Source organism: Protopterus annectens, chromosome 7.part1, assembly GCF_019279795.1.
Source record: "Protopterus annectens isolate FY-2018-M chromosome 7.part1, PAN1.0, whole genome shotgun sequence".
In the NCBI taxonomy this organism is placed as follows: Eukaryota; Metazoa; Chordata; order Ceratodontiformes; family Protopteridae; genus Protopterus; species Protopterus annectens.
This window is the reverse complement of record NC_056740.1, coordinates 262,469,655-262,489,495: the sequence shown is the minus strand read 5'-3', so window position 1 is coordinate 262,489,495 and position 19,841 is coordinate 262,469,655.

Genomic DNA, 19,841 nt, shown 5'->3' with positions numbered 1-19,841 from the left:
AGATGTCTGTAATGGAGACATTATTGAAGCAAGTGCTGGAATCAGTTATGTCCCCTGGTAAAGTGACCACTGAAAACAGCATTTTCTAACTGGTACTTTTGCCACCTGATGTCAAAATACAATGCATATAGCAATCTACTTGGGATGGGTTTTTTTGGAAACTGGCAGATCGTCTTTTCCTCTCAAGATAAACGATGAACAATCCACCTTTCTAGCTCATATGCCAAGTCTAGAATATGAAAGGTTCTTTCCCCATCTTCCTAACTTCCAGGAGGAAAACAGGAAGGTGAAAGGACTATTTCTAAGATTCCTCTGACACCTCTTGTTGGAGGAAACATGAATTCATTCAAATGAACACCCAATTACTGTGAAAAATAAGATATGGTTTCCTACAAGTAAACACCTAAATCACTTCTCTTAATTCAAGCAGAGATTATGAGGGTTGAAACAAGCATTTTTGAAGAGACAAACTTCAAAGTTACTTTTACACTAAGTATGCACAAGGAATGGACAAGCCTGTTAATCATAAAGTTAAGGTCTCCCAGGAAATTCTTCAGGGATACCTGCAAATGCAAAGTCTTTATGATAACCTGGGTCTTAGCCATTCTTCATTATTTCAAGTCTCATCTTAACCACTTTCATAAATCATTTGTATGCTGCCATCAAACTAAATAAATGTTTCTTGCAGATTAATTCAAATATGAACTCTGGCTTTCTGAGTACAGGTTTGCTGCTTATAAATGAAAGAACTATGTACACCATTCTATTTTGAACTGTCATTGTATTTTGACTATTTGCTAGAATGTCTGACTTCCATTGTAATGCTTGTACATAAGTTACTACTTTTGTTTTGTAACAAGATGCTATCTAAAAAATGGCCCTTGAGTCCAGTGAAATTATTTAAACAGATGGTGCTGTGCATAATAGTTCTGCCCTCCACTAGGACATGTTGGGCACATAAACAAAGACATGCATCTAGAACAGTAACCTAGGTCTTATATTTTTTTCTGAGAAAGGTCCAAACCCTCTCTAAACTTATTAGCTGAGGTGTCAGAAGATAGCTGTCCACCACATAGCAGACAATGTTTGATAACTGGAATTTCCACCACTGGATGTAGGAGATGAATCCTTAATCGTTCTTCTCTAAATTCTATGATTAGCATAGAAGAAGAGGAAATGGGAAAAGGCACACATGAATATGCCTTGCCATGAAAGACAAACCTTGCCTCTGCATGACTATATCTGACCCCATCAACTGGGCAAGGAAGAGCTGGAAGACAGAAGCCAAAAATCACAACATAAAAGGACATGTAAAAATACTTCTAGTGAGATTCACATAATAGTCATTACTCCACAGCCACAAGGTACAGGGTTTGATTCTGACCTCTGGTTATTGTCTAGGCTTGTAATTATCTACGGCCAATAGCTTTGCATTTACCTATGAACCTACATGAGTGTGTGACATACAGAGAGCTCCAGTTGCAGTTATTGCATGTAGATACTTTCCAGCTAAAGGTAGGATAATAGTATGGTAATAAACAGCAGCCACTGCAGAATGTCCCGATCAAACATCAACTGATGTGTTGAGTACACATCTGTTATAGATGCTGTTTGGTTTCCTGTTACAGATGTCATTTAGTTTTCTGCACTTAAAAGAATACCAAGCAGTGAAAATTAACCTTCCATAAGTGCCATAGCAAGTGATAGCCCAATAAGAAAGAACTTAGGAAGATGAATTCTGCAACAGAAACTTAAATCCTACAATAACTGTCCATGGAATAATCCTTGATGAAGGTCCTAATTGGCAGTCAAGTGACCATGGTACAGATTTCTGTAATGGAAACATTACTGAAGCAAGTGATGGAATCATTCATGCCTCTGGTAGGGTGACCACTGAAAGCAGCATTTTCTGACTGGTACTTTTGCCACCTAAATTCAAAATACAATGCCTATAGCAATCTACTTGGAAAGGGTTTTCCTGGCAACTGGCAGTCCCTTTCTTCCTGTACAGATCAAAGGAGATGAACAATTCAGTTTTCTAATTCATGTGCCAAGTTCAGAATATGAAAGGTTATTTCTCCTTCTTCCTATCTTCAGGAGCAAAACAGGAAGGTGAAAGGGCTGATTTTTTGGACTCTTCTGAGACATCTCTTTGGAGGAAATGTGGATTTATTCAAATAATACCCACTTGCTGTGAAAGATAAGATATGGTTTCCTACAAGTAAACATCTATTTCACCTCTCTTTGTTCAAGCAGAGGTGATGAGGGCTGAAACAAGCATCTTTGAAGAGACAAACTTCAAGGTCATTTTCACACCAAGTTTGCACAGGGAATGGACAAGCCTGTTAGTCATAAAGTTAAGGTACAAAAGAAGTTCAAGTACACCTGAAAATGCAGAGCCTTTATGATAACCTGATTCTTAACCTTTCTTCACTACCTCAAGTCTCATCTTAACAACCACTTTCATAAATCATGTATCTACTACTATCAAACTAAATAAATGTTTTCTGCAGATTAGTTCAAGTGTGAACTCTGGTTTTCTGAGTACAGGTTTGTTGTTTATAAATCTTAGTACCATGTACACCATTCTGTTTTGAACTGTTGCTGTATCATAACTATATTGCTATGATGGCTAAAACCTCATATAAGTGACTCCGAATTCCTTCCCCCCGGATTTCACTCTCTCCGATCTGACCATCCAAGTAGAAGAGGTGGTGCTGTAGCTTTAATCTACTCCAACCAATTGTCCATCTCTACTTATCCCAACCCTATTCCCTCTTTCTCTAATGCTGAACTTGTGATTGGCCTACTAAAAATAAATACCCATAAATGTATATGTATTATTTCCCTCTATATTCCCCCTGGTAACAACACCAATACCCTAGAAGACATACTATCCTGGACCTCATCCAATATTAAACTAGAAACCTACATCATGGGAGATGTAAATATTGACTGGGGAAAAATCATCAGTCCTAATCCCACAATAACAATCAACCTACTCAAATTCACTCAACTTACAAACTCCATTACCAGGCCTAACAAAACCAACCCTCCGGGCTCCATACTTGACTGGATCCTAGTATCTCATCCTAACAAAGTCTTAAAATCCGGTGTCATTCCTGACTCATTAGGAAACCACCTCCCTGCCTTCACCCTTCGAGCTACTCCCACTTCATCACACTCTCACTAATACAGTCATACTCGTAACCTGTCTATCTATAACCCCACCACCTTCTCTAACTCCCTTAAACCAACTAACTGGAACCCTTTAAAAATACTACAATTAGATAAAGCCGTTGACTACTTTAATTCTACATTCTTAACTGTCCTTAACTCCCTTGCTCCAATCAGAACTAAAAGAGTCAAAACTACGACCACCCCATGGCTTACCAAAGATACAAAAAAGATAATGCTACAAAGGGATAAAACATGGAAAACTTACCTCCACCATAAACAGCCAGAAATACTACTTAAATATAAACAATTCAGAAACCTAGCCAAAAAACAAGTCATTAGAGATAAAAAAAATCTTACTACATCAAACTACAAGAAAATCATGCTAAAAATCCCAAACAGTTCTGGAACTCTATTAATTCCCTCCTCAGCCCAGGTACAAAAAACAACCCCTGTCCAGACACCAGCAAATCTGACCCCGAAATTGCCTCGCTATTCAATACGTTCTTTACATCTTCTATTGCTGAGCTAACTAAGACCTTTACCAACATTAACCCCCCCCTGCTCAATCTCCCCCTCCCTCATCTCTACACCCTATTTTTGAACTTAAACCCATCTCCACCAATCTAATAAAAAAACTTCTTTATAAACTTAAGGCTTGCTCCAACGCCCCTGACAGCATTCCATCCTCCTTCCTAAAAATAGCCTCTGATGCTATTGCTCTGCCTATCAGCATCCAGATCAACAGATCACTAAGTGAATCCTATGTTCCCAAACTTTGGCGTTCTGCATTTATTCTTCCACTTCATAAGGGTGGCAAAAATTGTAATGCCTCCAATTTTCACCCCATAGCCATCCTCTCCCCCGTCTCCAAAATTCTTGAAAAATGTATCCACCTACAGCTCTTGCCATTCCTTACCAAACACCAGCTACTCTCTCCTACCCAACACAGCTTCCGCCCAGGGCACAGTACTAACACCGCCCTTCTCTCCTTCTTACATTCTGTAAACTCCGCCCGTGACTCTGGTAATATGGTATCTTCTGTTCTGCTTGACATATCCAAAGCCTTTGATACCATCTATCATACCCACCTTCTAAGCCATCTCTCCAATCTCAACCTCTCTCAAGCAACTCTCTCATGGTTCTCTAGTTACCTTTCAAACAGATCCCAAGCCGTGAAATGGGGCCAAGCCACCTCCTCTTTCCTTCCTACGCCTACCGGAGTACCCCAAGGTTCCATACTTGGCCCATTGCTATTTAATATCTTCATTAATGGCTTCCACAAAGCCATTCCTAACACCAAAATTGTGCAATACGCTGATGACTCCACTTTGATCTGCTGCGATACCAACCTAACAGAGCTCCAATCTCTGACACAAAAAGCCTTCTCAACCACTGAAAACTGGATGCTCCAAAATCACCTCTCACTAAATGCCAATAAAACAAAATCCTTCTATTCTCCCCCTCAAAATCCTTCCCTCTTGACAATAACTCCCTCCATATAACCAGTCTCAATAACTCCTCCGAGATTGTACCCTCTGCCAAACTTCTTGGTATCACAATTGACAATCATCTAAAATTTAACACTCATATCCAGTTAAACATCAAGAAAACACACATAAAACTAGGCCTACTTTACAGAAACAACCACTTCCTCTCTCCTTCCACCAGACTAACTCTTGCCTCTACCTACCTCCTTCCCTCTCTTATGTATGGCGCTCCTCTGCTCACTAATTTATCTTCCACACTCACCTCCAAACTTGAAATTTGTTATAACAAAATTTCCAGATTTGCTACCAATGCCAAATCCTCCTCTCATCACTGCACCGCCCTTCATTCTCTAAACTGGCTTGAACTCCCTAACCTACTTGACTTTCTCCAAATTACCACAGCCCACAAATTACTATTCCAACCCACTAACTGCCCTGCTCTATCTAACATTCTACAACCTTATACCCCTCTCAGACCCCTTAGATCCTTTCACCAAAACCTGATCACCGTTCAAAAACCCAAGTGCCCAGCTGGTCAGCCTCTCCTATCCTTTACCCTAGCAAAAAAATGGAATGCTCTACCCTCCTCTCTAAGGACCTGTAACAACCATCTTATCTTCAAAACTCAACTTCATTCCTACCTCTACCTGAACAGGAAATGCAACTGCACTCTTCCACCCATACCTCTCATGCCCTCCTCCCCCTTTACTCCAAGCTAACCTTTTCTTCCTACCTTACTCTCAATCCTCTGATTCATTTTGTAACTAGATAATAATATCTAGCCTTTATACTAAAAGCTTGTTTGTTTATTTTTCTGAACAATAACTGTAATTGTCTTTGACTTTTTCATGTGTAAAGGAACCCATTGTTTGTACTCTAACTCTTTGATATTTTCATGTAATTAACTTTGCTATGTGGAGCTTTTCTCCCCGGGCCTCCACTGAAAACGGGCTCTTAAGCCCAGTGGACCTCCCCGGTAATCAAATTGGAATAAATAAATAAATAATAAATGTTCGAATTCTGTTTTGTTACTTGTACATAAATAACTGCTTTTATTTTGTAACAAGATTGTATCTGAAAATTGGTCCTTGACTTCAGTGAATTTACTTTAAATAAGTTAAAAATATTTATGCAATAGGTGCTGGGCAGTAATAGTTTGCCCTCCACTAGGACATGTTGGGCACATCAGCAAAGACATGCATCTAGAACAACAAGTAACTTAGACCCCAGGTCTTATATATTTTTTTTTCTGAGAAAGGTCCAAACCCTCCCTAAACTGATTAGCTGAGGTGGCAGAAGATAGCTGTCCACCACATAGCAGAAAATGGTTGAAGACTGGAATGCTGCAGGAGGCCACTGTCACCACCAAGATATCTACTGTAAGGTGGGTGGGGAACACAGGATCTAAGCCATGAGCCAGGCCCTAAGGTAGAGTTGATAATCACTGCTAATGAGGGCAGCTTTCATGGCTTGCATAGTGAGAGTTTGATGCACTTCTAGAGACCTGAGAGCCTGAAAATACACTAATTTTTCCACCACGGTATGAAGGAGATGAACCCTTGACCATTCTTCACTAAATTTTGTGATTAGACATAGAATCAGAGGAAATGGGAAGGAGCACACATGAATCTGCCTTGCCATAAGAGTGAGAATATGTTTACAGCCAACACTGTCTACCTTGTAAAACTGAGAAAAGTAGGGAAGAAATTCATTCTTCTAAGCAGTGAGCAGGTCAGTTTCTGGAGTTCTACATGCCTGGAACTTCCTGGCAAAACAGTTTCCGGATCCTCTGTACCACAATAGGACTAGAACTGTGAATGAGGGAGTCCTTCAACATGTTTAATTCTGCAATGTAATTTAGTGCTCATTTGTTATCCTGATAATGGAGCTGGTCATTGAGGATCATTTTCAACCACATCTTGTGGAACAGGGCATTGTAAACGCAATACATACAGGTTCATGAGTTGTTACTAGGCAGTCTTCAGTCTTCGGTTATCCCGCATCAATGACGCACTGGGACACAAGCTGACTGCACTGTGTCCTATCAGCTGCCACTTCTTTAGCTTCCTCCCAAGTTATATTCAGGCAACGGAGGTCTTTGTTACAACTCCTTTCCAGTTTTGTCAAGATCTGTCTGGTCTTCTCTTGTATCCAGCTAGTTCCCAGTTGAGGGATTGTATAGGAATCCTGATAGTATCCATGCGGTTAAAATGATCAAACGAACGTAGCCTTTTTTCCATAATGATATTTTCAAGTTTCTGTTGTTGCATTCTTTCTCTGGCACTCTCAATTTTGACTTTGTCCTTCCATGATATTCCCAAAATGCAACTTAACCATTTATGATGAGCAGCTCGAGTTTTCTCATGACTGATGCTGTGATTGGCCACAGCTAGGCACCATTTAAGAGTGCAGATAGCACCAGTGTTTGGTGGAGCTTCACCTTTGTGGACAGTGCAATGCCCTTTGATCTCCAGATTTTGGATAGTCCATTGAATGCTGCACTTGCTTTTCCAAGTCTCACCAGCACTTCTTTCTCACAGTTATCTGTATGAGAGATGAAACTGCCCAAGTAGCAGAAGTTCTCTGTTGTATCTATTATTGATCCTGCAACCGTTATGTCTTTGTTATCACTCCATGCTTCACTGATCAACACTTTGCATTTGTCAGGATTCATTTTGAGGCCTACTTTTCCACCCTGTTTCTCCACTGATGTGGTTACTATCTGCATTCTACTCCATGTTGTATCAATTAGAGCTACATCATCGGCAAAGTCTCACTGAGTTTCCATGTAATGCTTTCTGCATAGGCAATAGACCAGTTAAACTTTTTGAAGCCTAGTCATTGCAGTCCTACTGGTACACCCAACTAGTTATTCACCCTGTCCATAAGGGATAAGATGTTGGGCCTGGGTAAATTTGTAGTTTCCCATCCATCCATCTACACCCGCCTAGTTACTCACCCTGTCCATAAAATAAGGTGTTGAGCCTGGGTAAATTTGTAGTTTCCCATCCATCCATCCATCCATCCATCCATCCATCCATCCATCCATCCATCCATCCATTCATCCATCCATCCATCCATCCAAGTTAAATCTGAAAATAGTAAGGAATATGTTTTGCTTTACAGGGAATGGGAACTGGTTGCAGAGAAGGGGGAATTTTTTTTGGAGAGGTATCTTTTATGCATGCAAGTCCTAATTATGTTGCAGTATAGACTTGGGTCCTGGTCTTAAGTTTGTGCTGCTTTGTAGGTACGGTATGGATCATCCCCTAGGTGTCTATAGGAGATATAAAAGAGAGGGTTTTTAAATGCTCTGGGTAACATTTGGAGCTCATACTCAATATTTGTTTGGTGAGGAATCACTGAAGTTTTACACATTGTGTTAGGTGTTAAAACAGGTACACAGTGGAGACAGCATTTTAATCTACTGTGAGCCTGATAAGTCACAAGCAGACAGGATTGATGACCTCTTTAGACCAACAGATTGTACTTAGTAATTAGCAGAGTGAGGTAGAAGATTTTCCAAATGACATTAGATACATGGTGGTCAAGGAAATGTTTATTATCCATTTAGGTGCATTTTAACTGGGAGTCAATTTATGTGATAGTTATGCTAGAGTTTCTGTTTCCAAAACTGCATGCTATATCTTTTTATTATTTGGCTTTAAACCATGATTCTGGCATCATGCGTTTGTTTGTATTGGGCGATCTTTGAAGATCAAGGTGTCTTTATGGGATGATAGTCCCAAGATGGCATTATACGTGAACTTGGTTTGCAAGAGGCCTTTAATCTCAGATAGAACATAAAATCAGTGAATGCCAACTGTTTTTTTTTTTTCTCCTTGGGGAACCGAAACTAAACTAGCCTAGAAGAGGTGGAAAAACCCAGGGGTGCATCAAAGAGACCCTCGGTTCTGGCCACTGCTGGTTTCTCCTTTAGGGGGTCCTCATTCACATTTTGTGAGATTTACACAACTTCTCCCCTGAAAGGGCTCTACCAAAACATACTTGTTCAATGTGTTTTTTTTTTTTTTTTTTTTTTTTACTGTGAAGACTATGTAGTGATAATGTGACTAAAACCTTTCCTTCTCTAGTCAGTCAACAAGAATAGCCATCACAGATGCATTTTCAAACCTGCAGTCCTTGCTATAATATCAGCATGACTAAGGTTACAATAAACCATACAGACGATCATTGGAGAAGCCATTCAAAAGGTTTAAACTAACCAGAATCAGGAAATCAGGTAAGAAAGACAGATTAGAGAGCTTAAACCCAGTGTGGCAGCTGAGAAAAAAAAAAACTTGCCAACTTGTATGAAGCACTGAACATAACAGGTAAGACAAAAAGGTTCTGTGGTATCTGCGAATAATGTTAAACCAAAGCAATCACACATGAGTTTATGTTATGATGCTTAGTTAATGTTTAATTCTACTCTACTGAGACTTGTGTAATGTGTCTAGTTACTAAATACTAACAGAGAGAGAGAGTGAAAATCCAGAATCCAGATGCTTTCAGGCTGCAAGAATAACAAAACTAATATCCATAATAATAGAGTCCATGGATGGGACTTGCCAAGTTCTTTCCCCTTCCTCCCCATGCAGTAATACCTCCCAATTTCTTAGTGTAAGAAATCTGGACAAAGCTTGACATAATGGGGGGACAAAGGCCCAAAATAGGGACAGATTTTAAATATTGCTCTTATAAACCTAGAAAGTGGCTAGAATGACAGGATTTGTCTTATCATTCATTCTTTTTTTTCCCGAAGGATATGAAGTCTGAAAGTCAAATGTATGTCGTTATTTAGTGGCTTCAATCCTTAGCTCATCTCAGTGACTTTACAGAAATCCACATATTTTATGAGAAACAGACCAAAATATAAGAGAAAAATCTGGACATTCTGTGAAAATCTGGATAGTTGAGAGGTTTGATTAAGATGTTTATTCTTGTGAAAAGGTAAGGGAGCTACAGGCCAGTGCACTGAGAAATTGTAGTCTGCTTTTTATACTTTATATATTTGTCTCCTATTGTATTTTCCTAGTTTACCTCTAGAAATGGACCTTGCTCAGCAAGGTTAGTTCATTTAACAAAATATAACTAAACAAATACATAAATAAATAAGATGGCTTCATAAGCCTTAGGATTCTCAAAAGTAAGGCATCATCTTGAGGATGCTATAGAGAGGAAAGGTGTTGATGTCCTAATATGGCTTACGAAAAGGACATCGACATCATCTGTGTCCCTTGCTATGGCACAGAAGGCAAGAAAGAACATACCCATACATTGCTCCAGGATGGGCAGGTCCAACCTTGTGTAAATCATGTTGGATCAAGTTTGCAATAGATAAGTACCAGAGATCAGTTCACAGGACTTTGTTATGCATGCAAGTGTTTTCTGGAGACTGCACTGGGGTTGGGGAGCTGTGGACAGAACCTAGAACTAGTATCATGACATGACCCCTAATAATCCACTCTCACAGTCATTGAGGGCATGTTCTACCATGAAACAGCTGGCATCCATTCAGCAGCTAGCACTGTCTTCTCATGTCTGCTGGAGTGGGAGAACCCAGCAGATCAGTCTTGCCCAGAGTTATTATGTCCTGATGAATTCTATTGAAGGCTTGGAAAAATTAGTTTTTGGACCAGATTCATATTACAAAAAAAACAAAGGAACATGGCAGAATGCTTCATAAGCGTAAGCTCCACACAGGTATGCTTTGGCTACTCTTCCATGGCAGAGGTCAAGTAAACAGCACAGGATTTACCTCAGTGTGAAAGCTAGGGTGCACCTTCTGAGGGCCTTTTATTTTTGGATGATGACAGTCATGAGTCCCTTATTATTTGAGGAGTAGCTTGTACCACGTAAAGTCCATAAAGCAAAGGTGAAACTAGTGGTTTGCCTCAAACTCCTTTGCACTATCTCGATGGTCTGGCACTGGCCTGAGATCACCTAAGAAACTCTTCTAACTTTCTCTGCAATGGTACCCTCAAACACCACCATCCTTACTGATGTCAGGTATCTTATATCACGCTCCCCCATCTCAGGGTGCTAAGTTGAAATTCTGAAATTTACTGCACTGGTTGGCATCATGTTCCTCCACCAGGTAATTGAAGACAAAAGGCATAATGATTAAGGTTTTCACCTTCTATGCACAAGGTGCAAGGTAAATTTCTGACATTTGACTAATGTCCATATGGAATTTACATGCTCTCCTTGGGTCTCTGTGGGTTCCTCCCAAAAACATGCTGAGTGTTTCTACCTCAAACTCACCCAGTGATAGAGCTATGAGCAGCAGTACACACACTAGATGGTACCTACCAGGGGAAGAGTTTTACAGACCAACTGCTTTGGACATCAACTGTGGTGTGCAGTATCCTCAAGATAGGAGAACATGAATCACAGACTGTGTGCCATGTTAGGGCTAGCCACTCAGCATTGTAAAATTGTCTCTAGGTGATTCAGTTGTGTTGACTAATGTCGCCAAATTGGAATGGGTATTTGCCAGTGATAAATGGGTTGAGGACCTGGCCTACTCCAACTTACTCCAGTGACCCATGCTAATTGTGAAAGAGGTATATGTGCCTCTATTGGCCAGCCTGTGCCTGCCATAAAGCCCAGCAGCTCCGGGTCAATAAGCTACTGGTCTGCTTGGGTTACCTCAGAGAATTCTGATGTGCGAAAGCTGGATGCAAAACCAGACATCCTGCCAATCATGATCTAAGAATTACTGCACTCATTGTACTGACAATATGCAGATTAGAAGTGGATGACATGATGGTAAGCAGGAGGCTGGACATCCACATATCCAGTGAGGACTTCAGGTCTGATCAAGTCAGTGTCCTTTGTAAATCATAAATGATTACAGTCATTCTAGAATTCTAAACATTAGAGTTACATTTATCTTATTGTTCAGTAAATGCATCTGGATACAAGACCTGTTGTCCTATTAACTTCTTAAATAGTTAAATAGAGTAATATATAGAATGACTCCCTGGTGGCATCTAGTGTTATCCCTCACTTTGTCCAGAAGTCTTCAGCATGGCTCTCACTAGTCATCAACCCTTTCAGTCAGTCAGTAATGCCAGATATTAGAGTTTCATACTTTTATCATCCTCATTTTCAGCTTCTTGCTGCAAAACCTGCTGTTATATTAATTTTAAAGTATTTTCTGTACTATTTAAAAATGTTTCATTGGTGTCTAATTCATCCTTCGGTCCATATTAGATCACTTGCTCATTAGTCTAGGCAGCTAGCACAGATTGTCAAGGCTATGAGCTGCAGTTCCTGTGGCACAGGGCTTGATTCTCTTAGCCCTCATTTTCTACTGTGTGACTTTAAGCAAGTCACTCAACCAGAAATTGTTCCCAGGTTGCCCATGAAAAGCAACTGTGTGTTTAGTCGGCCTACCTGTTTAACAAATGGGTATATGGTAGTCTCATCTTCACATATGCACTCACAGACTCTCTCCATATGTCAAACACGTCCAACAAATCACATTCAGGCATGCACACTCATCCTTTCACCAGGTCTATATTATAACATCGAAGTCTTAAAACTTTGAATGTTATAATATTGAACCATTTCGATCAAAAGACTATAACATCGAACACTCAGAATAGCAAATTTTTTCCCAGGGAAAAAATTTGCTGTTCCGACAAACATACACACAACACAAGCATACCAAAATAAATAATCTACACACATACACTTCACAAAACCCTACACTAAATCATACATGCACTACTAGCTATCCACTTACCTTAACCCAACCCTAACCCTAAGGTCTGTAACTACCACACACTCACCTTACCCGCTCCCTAACCCTAAGGTCCCTAACTATCGCACACTCACCTTACCCGCTCCCTAACCCTAAGGTCCCTATCGCACACTCATCTTACCCACTCTTTAACCCTAAGGTCCCTATCGCACACTCACCTTACCCGCTCCCTAACCCTAAGGTCCCTAACTATCGCACACTCACCTTAACCCAATATGTTCGCACACTTACCTTAACCCGGTCCATAACCTTCACTCCACAGTCGAGGAAATAGCGAAGCTGCAGAAACAGCCCACCGAATACTTTCCCTAGGAAAGTATTCAATATTCTGCTGCTTCTCTATTTTCAGCATTCGGTGCATAGGGTTCGATATTATAACATTCTAAGTTTTAAGACTTCGATGTTATAATATAGACCCCCTTTCACCTACATCCCCCCACACAGACATACACTCTCATCTTACACCACTCATGCCTGTATATACACATGCAAGCACACAGATGCACAAACAACCCCCCCCCCCCAACAGTAAACTCCCTGGCACTTACTTGTAACACTTTTTCATTGAATGCAATGGCAGCTGCAAGCATCTAGCCAAGGTATCTAACTCAGCTGGTAGTGGTGATTTTATACAGCCAAGTGACTCTGTGAATCGCTCAGCTGTATAAAGCACTTACTGCAATCATTCCCAGAGGTGACCACACAGCTAATTACAATATTCCAGTCCCATGGAATTCCTCATAAGCATTTGCATTTGCAAGAGAGGCAGTTCTGTTTCTGAACTGGAAGCATCTACTGCCAGCAGCAGAAAGGGCTTACCACCAGTGGCAATATTTATGAATCTAGGCCATTGTCCACTGTAAACAGCTGTAGTTATGTTTTGTCCTTTGCTTGCAAGATCAAGTTGGATGGAAATGATTATTGTTTTTAATTAATCAGTTCTCTTATGCAGCTACTGGTCTTGCAATTCCTGGTGGTTCTGTAAATGTTAGGAAAACTGACTGGAGATTTTTTATCCTTTATTTATGTAATGACAATACTCTTAACAAAACACATAACATCTGTTTGATGTGCTCTTAAACATCACAAAGAGACAGAAAATATATAATTACTGTCAGTGCAGCTGTGGGTTTATTATGACATGTTTATTTATTTATTTGTTTTACATTTGTTGACCAGGATAGTCCGACTGGATACATGTCCATTTTCAGCAGCGGCCCGGCGAGAAAAGCTCCAGGGTAGAACATACAGTAAAAAAATTGCAAAATGATTACAAGTTACACACAGTTTACAGGCTCCAGTTGAGCAAGCAGTTAATATAATCATACATTTTTAAAACCGTGTTGACACATTTGACTAGGGCATATGACATGATTACAGACTATAGAGGAGGAGGATCTAGTCAGGTTTTGAACAAGGACATAGCCAGTCAGTTTTAAAGTACAGCTTGAGGCTTTTTTTGAACTGAGTATGAGAGGGTTCAAGACTAAGATTTAACATGTGATTCAAGTGACCATGGATGGAATGAATCCTAAGAATACAATATGTGCTTTTTTTCACCAGTTACTCTCTTTCCCTCAAGACTGTATAGATATCATTGCTGACTATGGATCTTATAGTGCTATCAGATTAGGTTTGAACATTGTTTACAATCTAAAAGACTACTCTGTTTACTATCATCAGTTCATATGAGTTTATGTTTGTTTGTTGTCTGCACATATCAAATGTATGTTGAAATCAAGTTAGACATGCTCTGCAATTAAATAATTAAGGGTATCCCACATCTTTAGGACTGGTGTTAAGAAAATCAACAACTGCAATGACCACTGTTCCCCCCCCAAAAAAAAAAAGCATAGGGATGTGCACACTCACATCGGATGTGTCCCTGTGCCACCACATTCCTAAATAACATATGACTGGCATTATTTTGTGTCAAAAAATAATTACATAATGTCTTTGTGTCTCACAATGTACAAGTCCAACTAGCAGTAATATATACTGTGGAACTGTTGCCCACATCTTCTAGAAATCACTGGTGTTTGGACCATTTCTGTCAACAATACTGATGATATCATATCTGTCACAGGCTGTATTCACCCAGACAGTAATTGATATAGTACTGGAAATACTGAAGCCTGACATATTATATATCTCTGTTATAATGTCCTGTGTATGATACACATTAACATTAATTTGTCAGATGAAAATCCCAGTATAGTCTGGTACTGTTAGTCACAGTCATGTGCAGTGACACAGTACAGATGATAAAAATAATACTGTCAAGGTACCAATGGTCACAGCAGTTTTTTCGGCATAGCACACAATATGACACCTGTTTGTTCACTGTAAGAAGGATTCTCATTGAAAATACTCAGAGCAGCTACCATCCTATAATGCTGTCTCAGTCTGCCAACAGCACATTGCGATTTTCCTATATTAATACACATACCCTGTTTACTCTTACATGTGTCCATGAAGCAGTACAACATAAGAGTGCACATCAGATACACAACCCCCACTCCCAGGGGAGTCATTAACATGACTGTCCCAATGACTGCCCATGCAGTAATACAATATACCATAGCATAACAAATTCATCCATCCCTCAGATTTCTGAACCTAAATGCCTACATGCATGCCCTTGCAGTGACATACCATATCATAGTTGCTGAATTCTTCCCAAAAACATGCAACCCTGAATATACTGCAGAGACACACAACCTGTGGTAGCAAGGCCATTGCACCCCTCCCAGAAGTCCATATCCTGGTCTCCTTATGTGTGTGTACATGTGGTGATGCAACATGCCAAACTGCTGCTATTGCACCCATCTCAGGGTCCTTTGAGCCTTACTGCATACATGTGTGCCATGCAGAGGCACAACATGGGATGTGCCATGTAGTGATACAACATACGATAGCACAGCTATGCACCTTTGATTTAACTGACTGCTAATGTGTATACACATGCTGTGACTCAACATGCTACAGCACAGCTTATAGACCCCCTTGCAGTGCGTCCAAGACCTGACTGCCTACATGTTGGTCCATACAGTAACACAGTGCTGCGAAAGGTAGCACACTCACCCTTTGAGGAAAAGGCTGTGGTTTCTTTTCTCACACCAGCTAGATGGATTGTTGAAACTTCAGTGCAGTATAAGGAGGTGCTGTGCTCCTGAGTGTGCTGTCCTTAGGATGAGACATTAAACTGAGGTCCCATCTGCTTGAGTTGGTGGTAGCACAGGTGGATGTAAAAGATCACATGGCAATTATTGAAAAGAGCAGGGGTCCTTTATTTATATACAAAAATAACTCTTATTTAAATATTTATAGATATCTATAAATGTACAAATATATTTACATATATTCATAATTTCCTTATAATCATAATTAATTTTCATCCATCTTATACCCCCCACTCCTTTTTCCATAACCACCATCTGATTTTACTTAATACTGTTGCTAAAATCCATTTACCATTAAACATCATTTAATTTATTCTTTCATTTCATATCATAGTTCCCAACCTTTAAGCACAGAAAAGCCAAAAAATAATGGGGAAGGGACAAAGACCCAAAATATGGATACATTTAAAATATTGCTCTTATAAATTTAGAAACTTGCTAGAATAAAATGTCTTGTGTTGCCATGCATTTTCTGAAGGATATGAAGTCTGAAACTCAAATGCCTATCATTATTTAGTGTTCACTGATTTGCCACAAAAATCCAGAAAATCACATATTTTATGGGGAACAGACCAAAAATATGAGGCAAAAGTCTGGACATTCTGCAAAAACCTGGATGGTTAAGAGGTATGTTCCATTTAACCCATATGACATGAAATGACTTTGATCTATTGTTTTAACATATTGTTTACTTCTATTCTTATAATATTCATATTTAATCATATCCATGTTTATTTTATCCTCTTCTTTTATATCTTTGAAAAAAATATTCTTTACATAGTTTTACCTATACCTTTTTTACTTTTTTACATTTCAAAAACACCCCCAGGATTTAATAAAATCCATGTAGGCACAGTGTAGAACACATGGAATGTATCCATGTACACAGCCACTGTCCCCCTTAGGCAGCACGCCATGCATATTAATGATAGTGCACTGCCGAGGGAGAGCTGAGGAACATGAATATTGAATCAGTGTAGGGAGAGGTGTAGCAGCTGAGGCTCCCTGCAATGGTCCCAGCCATTGTAGTAATGTTGTGAAGTGCGTCAAATGTGTAATATGTCATTTCAATGATTCATAGGTTCATAGGTTGGTACTAGGCTATCGGCCCTAGGGCTTATACACGCCTAGCCAAAAAGGTACCCTGGCTTTCGCCACCCAAGAAAATTATTCTCCAGTGCTCCTGTCGAGCAGAGCCACAGAGGTGCCTTTTACAAACCCAAACTGGGTGGGGTCCAGAGTTTGGAGATTACCAATGTCTTTGTTTATAAGTTCCATGATGATACGTTCCATGGCCTTGCAGACCAGGCTTGTTAGGCTAATGGGGCGGTAGTTCCTGGGGTCTGGGGTCGCTCCCCCTTTGTGGAGTGAGATAACCATCTCTGTGTGCCATTCAGTGGGCACAAAGCCTGAGGTGAGGCTATGACTGAACATGGTGCTTAGGGGGGTGCCAGTTCATTCTGTAGTTCAAGTAGAACGCAGCCTGGGATGTTGTCAGGTCCCATGGATGCTGTGTTCTTGGCTTTGGAGAGTGTGGTTTTTACCTTTGCAGCTGTGATTACAGGAACTTTGCATTCTTCTGGTATAGAGATAGGCCCTTTAGGGGGTGAGGGGGCTAAAGTTAGCACTGAACCTATCTGCCAGGATGTTGGCAATATCAGTTGGTTCTGTATATTTAGTGCCATTGTGCTGTAACTCAGAGCAGATCTGAGTGTTGCCATTGAGATTCTTGACATAGCTATAGAATGCTTTGTGGTTGTCTTTAGAATCAGTGGCAATTTTGTTTTCATAACTAGCTTTGGATGATTTTATGAGGGATCTCAGCTTCTTACTGAGGCTGACCAGGGATTTCTTCCAGTCATGGGATTTTACTCTTTTTTCAACAATTTCTTTCTTCTGTTGTAGAGTTTGTTTATGGCAGGGGACCACCAGATTGGCTTCCTTTTTTTGGAGGATAGCATCTTGGTTCTGTTAGGGATAGCATGACCCATGCACTTGTGTAAGTGCTTATAAAGTGCATTTGTGTAGGATTCAGCAGTCGTACCTCTATTGTCCATCTGCATGGGTGTTGTGAAGTTTGCCACTTCTGTCTTAAGAAGCATGATGTTGGCTTTGGAGAAATATTTTACGATAGTTTCCCTAATAGGAGGTGGGGGTGATGTGGAAGTCTAGGCTGATTAGCTTGTGGTCGGATATGACCAACGAGGAATTGACCTCTGGTGTGGAACACCAGTCAACCATGTTGGTAATGACCAGGTCTAGGATATTGCTGCCCCTGGTGGGGGTGTGGATAAGTTGATCCAAGGTGTTGGAATTTATGAATTCCAGAAAATGTTGAACAAAAGAGTTGGTACATGAGTTGGTACATGAATATTTTTCCCAGTTAATGGTGGGGTAGTTGAAATTGCCCATTATTAGGGTGTTGGGTTGTACCCTAATATTTTCTAGTGTATAAAGAAATGAGGAGTGGGAATCCTGGGGCATGGTGGGGGCTCTGTAGCAAGTTACAGTTTGGATTGCAGTCTTGCCCAGAGTTAGTTGCACTTGGATAATCTCAACTGCATTATGCTGAGCAACTAGCCTGGAGGTGTGGATATCCTTAATGAATATGGACACGCCTCCACCTTTAGTGTTTCGGTCCAGGTTAGGTGTCCGCTATTTTTTTAATATTTTTTTTATTGCATGTTTGCGCGGTGTGACGTGGAGTACAGCAATTCCAAGCTGTGCTCACATATAGACAGCTGACACCTGCCAGACATCTAAAAATAGAAACCAGATGTGATTAATTATCATAATTAAAGTTATTTCTTTTTTTTGTTTGTTTTTTCAAAATTACCATTTGCATGTCACAGCGCGTAGCGCAGCAGAGCGGAGTGGAGCTTATACATACATTACTGACACCTGCCTGACATCTAAAAATAGAAACTGAATGTAATTAATTATTTATTTTAAGTTTTGTTTACTTGTGTTTACGTGTTTATGCGTGTTTGCGTGGCACTAAGCAGTGCCCAGCAAAGCTTACATGTGTTCAGTAGTATATGTGAAGCTATACCAGTTTTCATAATATCCAAGTTGCTAAATGGATAGAGTTACAGCTACATGTGTAATAGGTCCTGGGCTCAAACAGAACATTTCTGTAATGTGATGTACTATTTTTCTATTATTTTATAACAACACTGTAAAATATGGCACTGCTGCACTCTGCTGAGCTCTGCTCAACCATGCTAAGCACAACATAAACCTGTTAATGGCTGCTAATGTGTGTGTGCTAAGCTTTGCTAAAACCACGGTTTTGTGAGTTTTCAAGCTGCATAGTTCTGCTTAGCTGGTTTGCGCTCTGCTAAGTGATACAGCACTTTTTTGAATGTTGCTCAATGACGTGTAAGAGCAGGAAAACAGTCTATATTAAGCCCAATAGGCTGGAATTCTGCATAATCCATTGGAGTTCAAGCAACTGTCGGTATGGCTGGTGGTGTTGGCGAAGGTGTGCATTTGCACAGAGATAGGGCCTTCAGGAGTCCAGGGTCACGGTTGGGCTCCTTGTAAAAAAACATGATGACAGACTGCTGCAGGGTGGTTTCCAGGGCTCAGAGTGTAAGGCAGAAGCCTGGGACTGGCTGGCCAGAGAATGCACCAGTGTTACTGATATCCCCCACACAGGTGAGCAGTGTCGTCACCACCATGACAACCTGAAAAGGTGAAAGAGGGGAATCTTGAACAGGAGTCCAGGGTCATGGTTGGGCTCCTTGTAAAAAAAACATGATGACAGACTGCTGCAGGGTGGTTTCCAGGGCTCAGAGTGTAAGGCAGAAGCCTGGGACTGGCTGGCTAGAGAACGCACCAGTGTTACTGATATCCCCCACACAGGTGAGCTGTGTCGTCACCACCATGACAACCTGAAAAGGTGAAAGAGGGGAATCCTGAACACCTGAATTCAATAAGTGAGGGCAGGGAATGCCCCACAAGTATTTAAGTATGTTTTCTTCTGTCTTAACAAAATCCAAGCTGAATGTGTGCAAAACTGGTATGCATAATGGTGTGCTTCTCTCCCAACAGCTGCAGCTGAGAGAGCTCACAATGTCAAGGATCATGCCGGGTGCCTGGCCAGGTTGCACTGTGAGCATGGTGAATATGGATGTGTTATGCCAACCTTAGTGCAACAATCAAGAAAGAGTAAAGCGTTAACTACAATAAAGTATATACAATAAAATCTGTAGT